We start from the raw sequence: 15,653 nt of genomic DNA on the forward strand, positions 1-15,653 counted from the left end.
TTAATCAAATATTAATTTATTTATTTAATGCTATATTAAATGTCTTATCATTTTAGATTAGTTCTGTATTTTATGATTGATCAATAATCCCTAAGAAGATTTCAATTTCACACAAACACTTATGCATTTTAACTTTTTACCATACAAACTCTTTTTATAAAACTTATTATCTTTGATTATTTACAATTAATATTATAAGCATTTGCAAAATTTATATTTATTTATCTAGTAGCGCGGTTAACGTGTGCATGTTTATGCATACCCAGATTACACGCTGCATTCACCTCAACACATGTCCAAGTATCTAAAATCAACGCGCCACCACGTGTCTGTTCATGTTCACTTTTTTCGGTTAAATTGTTTCGGAATGGATATTTACTTCCTTCTCGTTTTTTCAAATTTTCCGCATTCATGCGATTTTCGCATTGGCAAATTATGTTATTTGGTGTTGATTTGTTCCACTTTCAGCGCTTTCTTGGCATCTTTACAATTAGCCGCTCATCCCGATGACACACGTGTAAAAATTCCGCGCGCCTCTCAAACATCCTGCCCCACCGGGAAATTTGATATCTTAGATGGCGTATATCGACTTCGGAGATAAGTTTGCGCGTTTTGGACAATCGAAGCGCCATTCGATACCGGCATCTAAATCGTCGTAAAGGCAGCATCTCTCTCCGGTCCCGTGGGTGGGTGCTTCGCATCCCACATTTAAGGTTTTCGACATTCGTAGGCATGTTGCAACGCTAGTCGGCTCTTCTGTGTTCTTGTCAACTGCTAACATCACGCAACACAGGAAACGAGAGTGTGCCATATATCACGTATAGAATTTGTTATGTTGGTTAATTGTCAGATCGAACTAATCGGAGTACCGCCGAAAGAACGCTCACTTCTTGATTTATTTTCATCCTTGATTCTTTAGCGGAGCGGGAGAAGAAGCCAAGGTCGCGCCGTATATTTGTAAACCGCGGAAAAAACATGCATTTTTTATGATGGCGCTGGCTCGCAGTCAGATTCGTAAATCTTCCGCAAAAGAAGATTAAACTCGCCTCTATGATTGTCTTTCTTCGCGCTTATCGCTTCGATTGGGTTTATAAATGAAATAAAAAAGAACGAGGGTGAGCGTTATTTTATTTTGAGACTCGTTCGTCCCCGTAGGATTTATTTTCACAGCTACGGTATGTCTGAGTGTGTCCGTTTCATGTTTTTTGGCAGTTTTTATAGATCTTCTCGACCGCGTGTTAGACAATGTTTATTTTGGAGAAATTGATTGTATATGCGTTGGATAGATAGTACTTATAACTAGGAAATCGTTTCCTTAGACGTCTTCAGCCACTGTTGAGTTACTCTTAGATGCCATGGATCAGTCATTAAATTTTGCTGAAAATTAATCTCTTTTATCTCGAAACAGCGTTAACGCTGATTATGATCAGGCAGAATTTTATCTCTTCCTTAAATTTAAATCAAATAGATATTAAGAATAAAGTAACCGCCAAGTCCAAAGCAGTTTCTTAGGACGTATTTATTGAAAAGTAACGGAGGTTGTCTTCTGTTTCTTGTTACATCGATTGTATCAATCCGAGAATTAAAGTGCCATTTGGATCTATTGGTTTCTTTGCTCGCCGACGTCGTAAACAAAACTATAATTAAGTCTACAGAATTGGTTTTATTTTATTTTGTCTTTAAGTGCTTCGATTGCATTACATCAGTAATTTAATGCATGTCTTGATAATCTCAATCTAAACCCGATTGTTTTGCGACTACGCACATGTAACGCATTCGCCATGAAAGTAAAATCCAAACTGGCTCTTCGCCAGATACTTCACATTCGTAGCCAATATGCACATTTCAATTGCGACTATTAATCCAATTAAACGGCGATTCGGAACCAGTTGGGTGCAGGCGTTTTATTTTTAACCCCTTCCGGATCGATCTAATCAATTAGCGACTTGCGCGACGAGTCTTCCTACATGATTAGACTTTTAGGCGGCGTTTTCTATAATAATACCAAACAGTCGGCGAAAAGCGAGGCGAAGCAGGATTACGTACATTGTTAGAGTCGCGTGGTTCTGGGTTTATTTTGGGCATGAGTCTCTCTCTCTAGCCGGTTAATTTGGTTACTCTGCAAGCCGGCGGTGTTGTGTGCGCTCGGCTTCCGACGTCTTATGGTCTTATTTATTTTTGAACACACTATTTCCTACATGTGCGCAGCTCGGAAAACTCGCCAGATTTCGGCGGAAAGCGTTGCTCTGGATTATTCAATTTAAGTATACATTTTTATCAATGCCAGAAGATAGGTACGAGTTCGTTCAACCGAAGTTAAATAATAAAAAAAGGCAATCGAAACATATTCGTAGTTTAATTGTAGCCTTTCGACTATGACGGATCTTCACGATTCAATTAAAGTGTCAATGCGTCAAGTCATAATTATCTATGTACATTTCCTTCATTATAAATATATAGTATATTATATATTATTTGAATTTTAGTGCATTGTTTTTAAAAAAATCCTTTAATAGTCTTCCATTATATTGTTATGCATACATAACGGTTAATTATTCTGAAACATGAAATTATATTTGATACCATAATGTTTCGAACTGTAAACTAATTGAAATGTTGGTTATTTGATGTATTTTATATGATATAATTAAATGCTTAATAGTTTAATATAAATTCGTTTTAATTTTCGCATATTTGTACACATCAAAGTGAAGTTACAAAGCATGCGCTTCTTAACGCCACATACTTTAAGGCTCGTATTTTCGGGTCAGAATATAAGCGGAATTTATATTAAATGGCAAGAATTATTATCATTTTTTCAGTCAGTCAGTATTTATTCAGTTCAATATTTATTACAGATCCTTGCTTAGTATTTCAGCTTCAGTCAGTTTTATGTTGACAGATGCTCAGCATAATAATACAAAGTAATTATCAAAGTATTTTAGGACCAACTTGTTTGGTTGAGATGTCAACACAGGAAGCCAAGCGTGCTCTCCACCGCCGCTCTGTCGTTATTCCCTCTTTGTTCGTCGCTCTGAATACTTTCGCGTCCTACATACAATTAAATATATTCGTTGAGAGAGCTATTTATGGGGTGTTCACTGTTCTGACTAACGCTTACAGTTTAGGTGCGAGAGAGATATTTTATTAGTTATTTAAAAAAACTTTTTATGTAAATGTTATAATATTTTTTTAATTCACATGTTCGTCTAATATTTTAATTCTGACCATTTTATGTTTATTCTGACCCAAAGTTGATTTAAATTCTGACTATTTAATTTGTTGCCATAATTTAACATCATTATAAAAATCGTTTTATATGCAAAATTTTTGAGTCTTTATAGCGTTTAATACAAAATCTGCAGTTGAGCAGATTAAAATATACTCAATCAAGGAGAATCTGTCGCAGGATTCACGCCGTTTCGAGACTTCCTACTATGAATATAATGAATATCATATTAAACATTAAAACGTGATCGTCGGCTATCTTAATCTCTATCGCGTAACATCACGCAAATCTTCAATCTTCTCGCATCATCGCTCCTGTCGAATCGCCGAGGGTCCTTTACCTTCATCGTCGATCACGCGCCACCGTCGTATCTTCCCGACTTCCTTATTGCTCAATTCACAACCGCGTGTGCCTTATCGTCCTGTTTGAGGCGTGCCTTTTGTGTCCGTCGTCGTCGCTGCACTCATGCTTATTCACCAGCGCCGATTCTGCATCGACAATGGATGTTAATTGTCACATATTTAAGTACTTCATCACCGTCGGGCCACACCGATTTTTACCTCGGTTTCGTATTCAAATCACGCGTGGCTCGCGATGAATGGCTCCGGCTTCGATCATTAGTCATTTTAAAGCCTCCGCTGACTGATCTCCTTTGTGAAATCGGCCGTTTGTGACCCACACTAGAGCGCGACGGATTGTCGGTCGATTTCGGTCCAGAGTTATGTAATATCATGTATGTTGACGAAGAAGTGGGGTAAATAAGGGCGCAGTTCCTAAAAAAGCGGTGCCTTATAGTTTATACATGGCCATAGATACAGATCTCTTTTATTGATACGCACACATATGTATGTATATGTACATGTTATACTGTAACAAATGTCATTGTAATAGTTTTGTCTAAAAAAGATGCAGCACAATCAAATTATTATTAAATGTATATAAGGAGAAAATTTCGCATTTTTTATTTATTATTAGATATCAGAACCTATGGTTATTTCAATATATGATCTTAACTCTATAAATGTCAATTATGAATTGTATCTTATATTATAATATATTGAAATAAAAAAAAGAGTTTCAGAACAGAAACTGATATATCCACTATTTTTAATATCAAAGTTTTGTTTATTATATATCGGTTTTTGTTCTATATATGTTATATTTCTGATCTGATGTCTTTTTATCGTACTTACGCCATTGTTAATATCTAAATTAATTTTATATAGAAATTTTCTTCAATCGTTCAATATAAATAAAACACAATGAATAAGAATGCATTTTTTTATTATAAAAAAGTATATATATATATCGCTGCATATCGTTTTATAAATAATATAAATTATAAAGAACTGGCGACAGTATAAAATATAATACAAATAATTGTTTATATTGTGATTTTTATATATTAGTAATTAAACATTTTGTATTTATATATAATACATATACGACGTATTAGCGAATATAGTTTTGTATATATTAATATTTTTGTACATTTATATAATTCAATAGTTAATAATTCAACGATTTTATATTAAATTTTATATTTATTATTAAATTGTTATTACTACGTGATAATAAATCGAACGAAATGATACTCAAAAACGTATTTGAAAAGACTATTTTATTTATTTAACATTAATGACATTAACAAGCATATATTGTTTTGATCGGTCCATTTCCGCTCGTTCTCAACATTTCGTCTACTCTTACACCATGTGTGATTTTTTTTTATTGAAGAGAAAGGTTGTCCGCCGCTTTTCATCTGCGTCCCACTTTTTGTCTCATGACCATTTCGCACGTTTTCATAAATTAACCTCTCATCGCAATTTTAATGAGCTTATCAAGTGTGAAATTAGCGTCAGTTATAACCTACTGCTACACGCTGCGGTTAGTGACGATTTTGAATTTTTTTAACCCTTTATGGTATAAATGAGTGAAGCTCGTCATAAGTCTTCGGGTCCAAGACAGCGCCGCTGACATGTCCGTATCGAAGATGTGTTCTCGCGCACAAAGGGCCCGCGAATGTGTCCAGGGCCGTGCAAAAAAAAAACGGCCCATCGATAAGAAATCGCCTTATTGTCCGGTCATTTCTCGTGCTTTCGGCGACCCGATTAAGTATTCAGTCCACGATCTGTCGAAACGCTCGCCGAAAGTTTTTTGTCCTACTCTGCGAAATGCTCAAATGCGACGAGAACTGCTCACCCCCTTCCTCCTCTTCCACAAACCCCTTTAATTTGTACTTCTTTTTAAATCTCATTTTTTACCTCTCACTTACGCAGCCTTAGTTACAAATTTTATTAACACTCATTTAACCCATTACATTATAGATAAAATGAATAAGACAAACAATTTTAAATAATTTTATTAAATCAAAAATACATAATTGGTTCCGTGCTTGTAACGCCTCTCAAAAATCAGCATCTGTAACAAATAAAAAAATAGATCAATATAAACAATTATTACAGTATTAATGTTGTGTTATATATTTTATAAAAAAAATGTAATAACACTTGCTTTTATAATAATGCAATAAATTAAAAGCAAGGGTTAATATTTATTTGACGCGCATACTAATTGTATTCTAGTCAATGTTTTTTTATTATTGTAATTATATTAACATTTATATATGCAAATTAATGTTTATTTATATACGTTAACTTTTATTTGTTATTATGTGTTGTGAATTTACTAATTATTTTAATTTAATTTTAAACTAAAACGAAATATAAAAACGCATTTTCATTATACACAAAAAGGTTCAATTTTGGTATTCGTCCTTATAAAAACATGTACACATTTTATTATTACTTACTATATAAAATAAAACTACCGTATCCTTAAATGTGATTTATTGGTTAAAATTGATTATTATGATCCGCAAGGATTGGTTTTCAATATTATACCTATACCTACGTACATTTTGGTATTTATGTACACATATTATTATTTTTTAAATAAAACTACAATATCCTTGAATGTGATTTATTAGTCAATATTAAGTGTGATTCGTAAATATTGATTGCGCAAATATTATTATAAGTAAAGATGATCGATTCCCACGTCTGGGTCCAGAATGCGTCGCGATCGTTTGGTTCTTTCACGTTGCAATTACGCGCTTGATTATCTTTAATAGTCCTGCTTCTTGTTGCATTCTTTTCGCATTTGTTTCAATGGTCAATATAGCATATCGATCGCATGCCTTGATCGTACGCGTTCGTTTTTGAAAATAAACTCGTCATGTGACTGACGACTGACGTCTCTTAAGTGCGTGAGTTTTTCTCACGAGACTATGTGAAACTATCAGATCATCGTTGATTTTAGTGAGAATTAAAATTTATATATATTGTGAAAATCAACTTGGTTTAATGGCACCCAATGTTGTAAAGTTCGCCATCAATGACGTAGATAAATATAATGGTTAATTTAAATCGCGCGTATCACAGTAGCCAGTAGATTTTAATTTATACTTTCAAATTATAATTACCTCGTTTTACTGTAGATTATAAAATAGAAAATTTGCTAAGAAATGAGATTAGATGATAAAATGCATATTTTTAATTGAAAATATCTTTAAAAACATGGCATAATTACTATGTTTTAATGGTCATTTATCTCAATATAACCCGTTAAATATTTTTTATTAAATATTAATAACTAGTATCGTACCCACTGGAACATCAGTGAAGAGAATATACATGTATTATAATTTATTCGTGATACATACTAATAAATATGTATGAACTACTCAAAAATATTCTTTAAAATTGTCGAATCGATTATGACGCGTGATAATAATATTGTTGTATATTTAACAAACATTGCTTGAATATATAAATAAAAATAATAATCTCTGGTACGCCAACCTTGTATACTACTGTAGATCATTAAAGAGTATACATCTGCCATGGATAATTGTAAAGTTTTATAATTGGTTTGATTAGTTAATATTTTTTGGTGTGTGCTTACATTTATTATTCTAGTAAACATTAGTTTTTTATCGATACAGTGTTTACTTGGCTGTAGTGTTTTCGAGAAAAATGTCAAACCGAGAATTCTCTTTATAATTTTTAGAAATCCGATTTATCGGTTTTAGCTACTTTTGTGGGAATCGCAGACAATATTGAATAAAGAACCTGAATAATTTTTAATTGGTTGTAGGCCGTGTTACTTCTTGGGAAAAATGTCAAATGGAAAATTCTCAATTCTCGAAAAAAAATTCTGATTTCTCAAGAATTTTCATAGAAATTTTCTCAACTATTCGAATCATCCTTATCTTTGCTTTGGTTGTCTAAAAACTACATTAATAATGAGTGGAAATCGGAAGATTGCAAAAATGTATGGGAGTTACGCCATAATTTTTTTTATCTATATCTTGTTCAAAATAATGTAATTTAGCAACAGCTGTTATAAAAAATTGTCTCTACAATTAGGGTATACATACGGGAGAAAACATTTGTTTTCGTTTATCTAATCTTTATAAATGTTTTGTGATTGTATGCTGATTTGTTTCGTCGCGCTTAAAGTGATATGCGTAATGGCTTTCTTTTAACACTTTACTTTATGACTTTAAGATTTTATGCACGACTTGGTCGCTGTTTTTTTTATGAAAATATATTCTTTTAACTTCTTCATAAAATCGAAGCATATTTGAAAAATATTGTCAACGATAATCAACGTGTTTTCAACAAAATGTCATTGTTTTATTTTTTATTAATTATGAATCTACAGTGGCATAAATATATTTTGTGCTGAAGTGCTACGATTGTTCAATGCTAATTATGCAAAAATGTAGATGACATTAGAATATATGTAGTATTCTCTATAGCATTTTGATTGATATTGAATAACACAAAGCGGATTTTAGCAATATTTTTATAATGACGCATATTTGAGTCATCAGACTGTAAAGATATTTATTCAATTTAACGCGATTTTACCATATTTATGATGCAAGCTTTCGTGAATCACTGATTTGCTTAATTAATTAGTAGATTTTAGATCATCTAGTCGAGCGTTTTGACAATACCCACGTCTAGGTGTTGGTTGTTACATCGCTGTAACACATTGGACTGAACGCTCGTCATCTCACAACGGTAGATTTACAATACAAATGATTCGATTATGAAATACAAAATTGTTTTTTTATAACGTGTGGCGCATTTAAATGTAGCCCTATGCTATTTTATACTGATTTCTGTATTTAAAATTTCTTATTTCGTGTGGCATAGTAATTAGCCGAATAGACACAAACACATATGTACATACTAGGTGTCGAGAGCGCTCGCTTTTGCGACAGGTGCGCGGGGGCGGGGCGCCGCGGGGGACCGGGGGCGCGGGGCGCTCGCCAACCTACCAAATATGGCATCAGATGCACCGAAAACGGACCGCAGCTCCCCCGCATGGGGGCGCTCGGAGGCGCGTTTTGCACCCGGTGCCCTCTTTTTAAAAAACTAAGCGCTGGGTAGGGTCGTAGTTGGTCGGGGGGCGCGCGCTCGCCTCGTAGGCCTCCGCCCGTCGACAGGTGGTCGCCGCCCGCCCCCCGCTCACCCGCCGCCTCTTCCGAACGGAGCCGCGAGGCGCGCGCCCCAAGCGGGAATCTCTCGCACTCGTTGTCTTGTCGGCGCCGCTTGCTCGTATACCATGACTCATGGGGGTCTTGTCTTGGAGTCGTTTTCAAAACATTAACACATTGCGGACCACAGACCATCGGTGCTACAATACTACGATTCTGGTCATGATTCTTTTACTCTTTTTACTATTACTTTGATTCGGGAAGATAGTGGTAAACCCGTATCTCATCTTTCCTTAACAATATTATGATCAGTTTTATAATGGAGCAGTAAGTCGAATAACTATGATTCCGTCACTGTGATCCATCTAGCAGAAATTTTGAACCCATTTATGCCCTTGATGCCTGACTTATTGATTATTTAAATCGACGTTTTCTTCAATGGTAGTAGTTGCAGGCTTTCCAGTACGATACTCACCATCATTGCTTTTCCTCGCGTGTTTAAATTAAGCTACCCACTATTGTACATAAAGGATAAGATGTTCTCTTATTTAGTGACTGCTTGGTGATTCTTCATAATCCATCTTCATTCGCTTAAGTTTAAATCCCGTTTTGTGCATATATTTGAATACTAATAAAAAAAATTCCACAAAAGTCACAAAGTAAAGGATTAACATAAAACTTTTTGAGTCAGACTTCCAAGTTTTCAATATCCCTCGTATTTATTATTATCGTGAATTTGAAATTATTTAAAAAAATTCTATAAAATATAGCTTTAAATGTATAAAAACAGAGCTAATGAAAGTGGATCCTAAAATCAAAATAAAGGCGTAACATTTATTTAAAATATTTTTAAGTAATGCTACTAAAAAAATTGAAATGACACGATTAGACGATTAGAGATCACTGAGGATTATTCTGTTGAGCTAGCGACTGTTATTTGAAAATAACCTTTATTTAACAAGTTAACTGTGGAATTTTGTTTGAAAAATCCCCAATTTTTTATAAAATACATACAAATTTTATTGGTATGTATATATGCACCATCGCGTTGCAAACATTGTGCAAATCTTGAACTTAAATTTGTGAAAATTCACTGGCATATTGCGCGTAGAATAGCAGCCATTTGTTACATACCTGTTAACTGTACCGATATAAAGTTTGGGATAGACGTATATACACGTCTAACACAGTTAATAGGTTAAGCTTATAAATGCTGTATATTACACATATACTATTTTTTTTATTGAGCTTGTAAATTACTTATAAAGTAATTTTCGACAAAATGTAAATTGTACTAGTGTCATAAAAACAAAAAATGAAATATATTGTATTTTTTTAAAATAAATATAGAACGGGGATTGCACAACAAATTAATTAATTATATTTTTATCTTAAAAATAATTTTTAGCTTTCCTAATAGTCTCATGATTACCATACATATCATTTTCCTAACTATATATTTTATTCTCTGTATATCGTAGCTCTAATATGCGCACTTTTACTTGGCTACCTTTATATTCTTTGTTCTGTGGTCACCATACGTTTTGGCGTTAATCGAATGTGCAAATTTATTAGATAATTATAATACGAAAAACTCGATTTCAATTACTATACATTTTAAAAAGCTTATTAATCATGAAAGATAATTGATCGTTAAGTAGTATTTGAATATTATATTTTAATATAAATATCATCTTATGTTTAATATGTATGGGGGTCGAGATCTACTTAGTTTTTGACTGGGCGCTAAATAAGCTGAAAATAATTGTTGTGAGAAAATCAATTAGCTTAATGATGTATTTTGAAGCCTAATATTTACAATTTTTCTTTTTTTGGAACTCGCATATTAGTACCTAGTAATTGTCATTAAACTAGATATAAAGTTATGTTTTTGCACTTTAATTACTAAAAAACAAAATCTAATTTGCTGCACAGCATAAAAATTTGCTTAGTATCGTTTGAGATTTAACTGACACATTTTTTGAAAGATATATCAAGTTGTAGTTGGCCGCGTAGCGCGATTTTTTTCTGCTTGTCTCTATTTATTCCAAGTTTATTGACACATTTTATTGTATAAAGCATCTAATGCATTTAAACATACATCTTTTTATTTTACTATCTTGAGAATAATATTATATAACGAAAAATGGATCTAAAATGATTTAACTTACCAACATTTTTACTATTGTTTTGAATATTTAACATCTATAGTATTTCATTTTTTACTGTTATGAAAGCAACGAAGCTTCAAATCAATTTTATGTTGTAAAAAACTGATATTCGAGATTCTACCGTATTTTCAAATATAACACATTGTCCAAGATTATTATAAATAAATTGCCATTGGTTACAAATAAATACAGTAAAACACCGTTAATATAAAACCCAGAGAAATTAAATTTTAGAATAGAAAATATTATTCTTAAAATTGAATTCGGTAGTCGTATATATTGAGAGGCTATGCCTTGTCTTTACTTCCTTTTAAATATTATGATTGGATGGAATTTATAAGTGCTGTAAAATAATCATAAGCATATTTATGAGTGTTAGAATTAAATATGGTTTAATGAACATCGTAAAATATAAAGACTTAATTGTTTTTGATTTATGACTTTCTTTTTAATAGTAACTAAATAACGGGGGCTAAAATTGCGAATTTCCAGTTGTAGTAATTTGAAGTAGATTCAATAAAAAAATGTTATTACATTACAATTGAAATATAATGAGCACAAAACACATATTTAGTTAATATCATATAAAAATATTTAAGGTAACGATGAGGGAAAAGTTTTCCTGCAAAATTTTTTTTTTATATATTTCGGGAAATTTAAAATAGTTAATATTGTATTAAATATTATTTAAGGTGATACAAATAACCACTACTTATTTTTTATCACCTAGTTTTTAGATCATAATAATATGCAAATTTACTAACTGTTTAACCTGTGAGATTATGACTCATAAAGGTCACGATTTCGCTTCGCCGCCAAGTGTTGCTTGTCAACCACACGCGCGCGAATTAATTACTAAATTCAATCTGCTGTTAACAAATAGTTTGATTATTTTTTGGTTCTTCAGGTTCGCCCTCGAGGCCTAGACACATATGAGATTTTTTATCCATACACACAAAACGATTTTTTCGCTGTTTGAAAGTGCGTCGCCGCACAAAGAAGGTCTTTAACGAGATACAAATGACTGGCTTTTTTGGCGCGACTATATTTTTTCCTCTCTCGATAATCGTACATTGTTATCGGTACCTCTCGCTCTGGTCCGGAGGCTGCGAAACGAGATCTATCGGTAAACCTCTTCTAGGTGTCGTCGTGACCCGGGAAACGGTCGAGTAAAACGCCATATGGTCGACCGCGAGGTTAGAGGGTAACGAAGCGAAGGCTCGATAGTTGTGTCGGCTATATTATATTCTAATTAGATACCTTCGGATGAAAAACTATATAATGATCATGTTGGGATGCTGTCTACTTAAATTTATTTTGGTAGTTGCTTGTCTTATTACAGACAGACACATGTTTATATAATAAAAGGCTAGAGTTGTATGTATGAACATACATATGTACGCATTTGTACGAAGACTTCGATCGATGTAATAGAATTTTATATTCATTTTTAATGCTTGACTCATTCATATATAGATAATCGTATCAACATATATACAAAAGTTGTTCGATTCAGAAAGACGTCTTTATTTAAATATTGAAATACTATCGCAAGCCAATTGAATAAAATATAATAAAAAAATAAAGGACAATCATTAGCCAATATAACATAAAACATGGTATTTGTATTAACGATTGATTTATTAAGATGTGACTTGCGTACTTCTGAGCCACAAAATATAGATTGTAAAAAAGTATCTTTTCTAATTCTTTGAATGGTTCGACTAATTGTTTGCATACTATTCATACAAATGTGGATGGATACTATTGTCTTTTCAATGGCGTATTATCTACACACGTTTGCGGAAACGAGAAGAATATAATGCACATTGTAATCCATTCAACTAAAAATTATACTATTTATTTAGTCATTGCATTCATGTGCTTTAAAACATGTATAAGTTTTTATGTACTAGATTAATTTTTTGCTAGAGCTCAATATTAAAATAATATGTTGAACTATATCGAGTAAGTTAGCTGCTACTTTATTGTGTTCTATACTTAGTTTATTTACCTATTACTAATGTTTATATTTCAATTGATATTACGTCGCGTTTGCGTTCAGGCGTTATACGTTTGTTTATTTTAAAGAAGAAAAAAGTTTCAAGTGTGAACTTTAACGACCATATGGCATTGGCAATTTGTCGCCATCAATCGATAAATATCAATTGTTAGTTTTTGTTGCCAGATGTAACATTACAACTATCAAAAAATGTCCATTATTGTATACATTTCTTTTGTGCGATCGTAGGTTTTATTTAGCCCGGGGCTCGGACCCGGGCCGCCGATCAGACGGCCAGATAGACGCGTCAAGTTTATTAAAATCTGATCGAAAGTTTATCTCTCTAGCACATGCACACGTACATACAGCATTATATTATATACATCTCCCGAGAGAGGTTAGCGAGCAAAAAATGAATTAATACAAATTGAACCGCTCGGCGCGATCGGTTTGCTTGCTTGCAGCTTTTTTTTATCTTACTTTACCCCGCTGTTAATTTATACGTTTGAAGGCCGTAATGATGGACTAACTCCATGAGAACTCGGCTACTTTTCGCACATTTTCATGTGAATTATTGCAGCCGCCCGTCGCATTCCCATTGCCGTGGAAACCGACGAGCGCAAACCGCATTGTAAATCTTAGGGAACATCTGTTGCACTTTGTCGTTCGAAGAAAGCTCGCGGTGAAAAATGATGGCGAGGACTTGGCGATTGAATAATGTCTCGGGGAGAGTGGAGATAAAAATGAAAATGATCTAACCGTAGATGGAGTTTGTTTTGATGTAGTGAAACTACTTTTCTATGTAAACTTTTTGCGATAAATCAGAAGTAAATAACTGCCCAATAGCCATACTTTTTATGTATTAAAATATTTTATGTTGTATTCCGTTAAATTTGACTTTGGCATATATGAGTCAATCATAGTTTTTTCTATAATACATCATTTGGTTTTGCTTAATACGAATTCATATATAATTATGCTTTCTCTACAAATCATGTCTTTTAAGTTTTGAAAAAAATCAAAAGTATTTTTTCTACTCACTACACAAAACCAACAGTTAAACATATAACCCAATTAAAAAATGATAATGGGTAATATGTAAAATATTTAAATATATAGTAATGGATAGCTTCTAATTTTTTTTTAGTTAAATAAAACCTTTTGAAAAACTACATTTTAATTTTATTTTATATAAAATACCACAATATAAGCAAAAGCTGATATCTTGGTATTCTTAGTATATTAAGTTTTTTAATAAACAAATAATTTAAACGTTTCCCGATTTTAATATAATATTATTTTATATAAATTATTGATACCTAGAAAATATTTATTTGTATAGAAAAAGTTATTATCTCATATTTGTTTTCACAAAATATTATTATGCCGTAAAATTAGTAAAATAGTAGATTTGTATGAAAGTTACATGAAAAATTAAAAAATATAGTGATTGAATTGCCTTGATTATCTAATTTCTGTACAACATAATTAAATCTAGTGGCGCATTTAAAATCGCAGTTAATAACCAAAATTATAAATTTTAATAAGCACAATGTTAATAAGTTCAGTGATAAGTCGGTGACTAATATCTAAAAGATCCGGGTTCGAATCTAATTTTTACTCTATCGTATCTAGGAAGTCAGAATAAGTGATTATTATATAATCAAAATTTCTATCAATCATTGTATATGTATTTGGTTTTTTTAAATTTTACTAGAAAATCGTGATTGAATAATAAAAATAAAATCGAGCTAGGTCGCTTAAATAATTAATAAAATAGACTGATTTTAATCTAGTGTACTTCTTTTTATTATTTATTTTGCTGAAGTAGCACAAAATTATATAAATTATTATATTTTATAATTAATAGATGTTACTTTGCAGCTAGGGCCAGTTTTTAATAATAGTGCATTTTTATAATTTTATTTTTGTTTTGTTGCGTGGTTTGAACACGCGGCGTTTGGTTTATCTGTCTAGACTTTTCGGACTACGCTATTCCGACTTATTTAGTTGTTGATTGTGTTTACTCCGTTGTAACACATTGGGCTAAAAAGCCCGCCTTATTGCAACGTAAAATTACCATAAATAAATAAATATATTTTGATGTATTAACGTTAAATAATTTGTATATTTGTGATTAATAATTTAATATAGTTAGTAATAAAGTTATGTTGTAACTACTAAGTAAAAATATTTACATTTAATCGGCTTTAGTTATTTTTGTGTGAATAAAAAATCTCAATCATTTAATTGTCTGTAGGTAGTGTTTCTTCTAGAGAATTTCTCAAGAAAAATACCAAATCAGGTATTCTTATTTTTTGAGAAATCTTATAGGGCCTTTATTTAAAAAAATATATGAATATTTTAAAATGTTTTACAATCGCTGCATAAGAAACGGTGGGTCCGTGTCAGATGTTTGAAAATATGCATGCTTTCTTAAAAGCTTTAAATAAGCGTTGGAAGTATTTAAATATCAAAACAATATTTATAATTTTCTCAACTACTCTAATCGGCTTTATTTTTGCTTTGGTAATCTAAGAACTACATTGTCAATCAGATAAAAACCACTCCGCGTGCAAATCGACAGATTGCAAAAATGTTTGGGGGCTTTCCATAGAGCTCCCTTTTTTATCTTTGTTCGATAAAAAAAATATATAGCAACAACAGTTGTTAAAAGAATTTTCTACACCAGTCGGTTTTTTTGCTTAAAAATAAATTTGTACGAATATTTTTGAATGT

At 32.1% G+C, this 15,653-nt stretch overlaps 1 protein-coding gene and 1 long non-coding RNA gene across 3 annotated transcripts in view; one reads left to right on the forward strand and one right to left on the reverse strand.

Annotated features, from left to right (window-relative positions):
* The window catches only part of bs (serum response factor blistered), a 116,578-nt gene that overhangs the window by 22,102 nt on the left and 78,823 nt on the right, over positions 1-15,653 (forward strand). The window lies entirely within an intron of this gene.
* The window catches only part of LOC148227311 (uncharacterized), a 31,479-nt gene continuing 20,661 nt past the window's right edge, over positions 4,836-15,653 (reverse strand). Inside the window, exon 5 of the long non-coding RNA XR_015812053.1 lies at positions 4,836-5,650. This is a non-coding gene — a long non-coding RNA (uncharacterized LOC148227311). The remainder of the gene's footprint in view (positions 5,651-15,653) is intronic.

The sequence above is a fragment of the Plectrocnemia conspersa genome, unplaced genomic scaffold (assembly GCF_051122295.1).
Source record: "Plectrocnemia conspersa isolate PC_06_02 unplaced genomic scaffold, ASM5112229v1 ptg000013l, whole genome shotgun sequence".
Taxonomy (NCBI): domain Eukaryota; kingdom Metazoa; phylum Arthropoda; class Insecta; order Trichoptera; family Polycentropodidae; genus Plectrocnemia; species Plectrocnemia conspersa.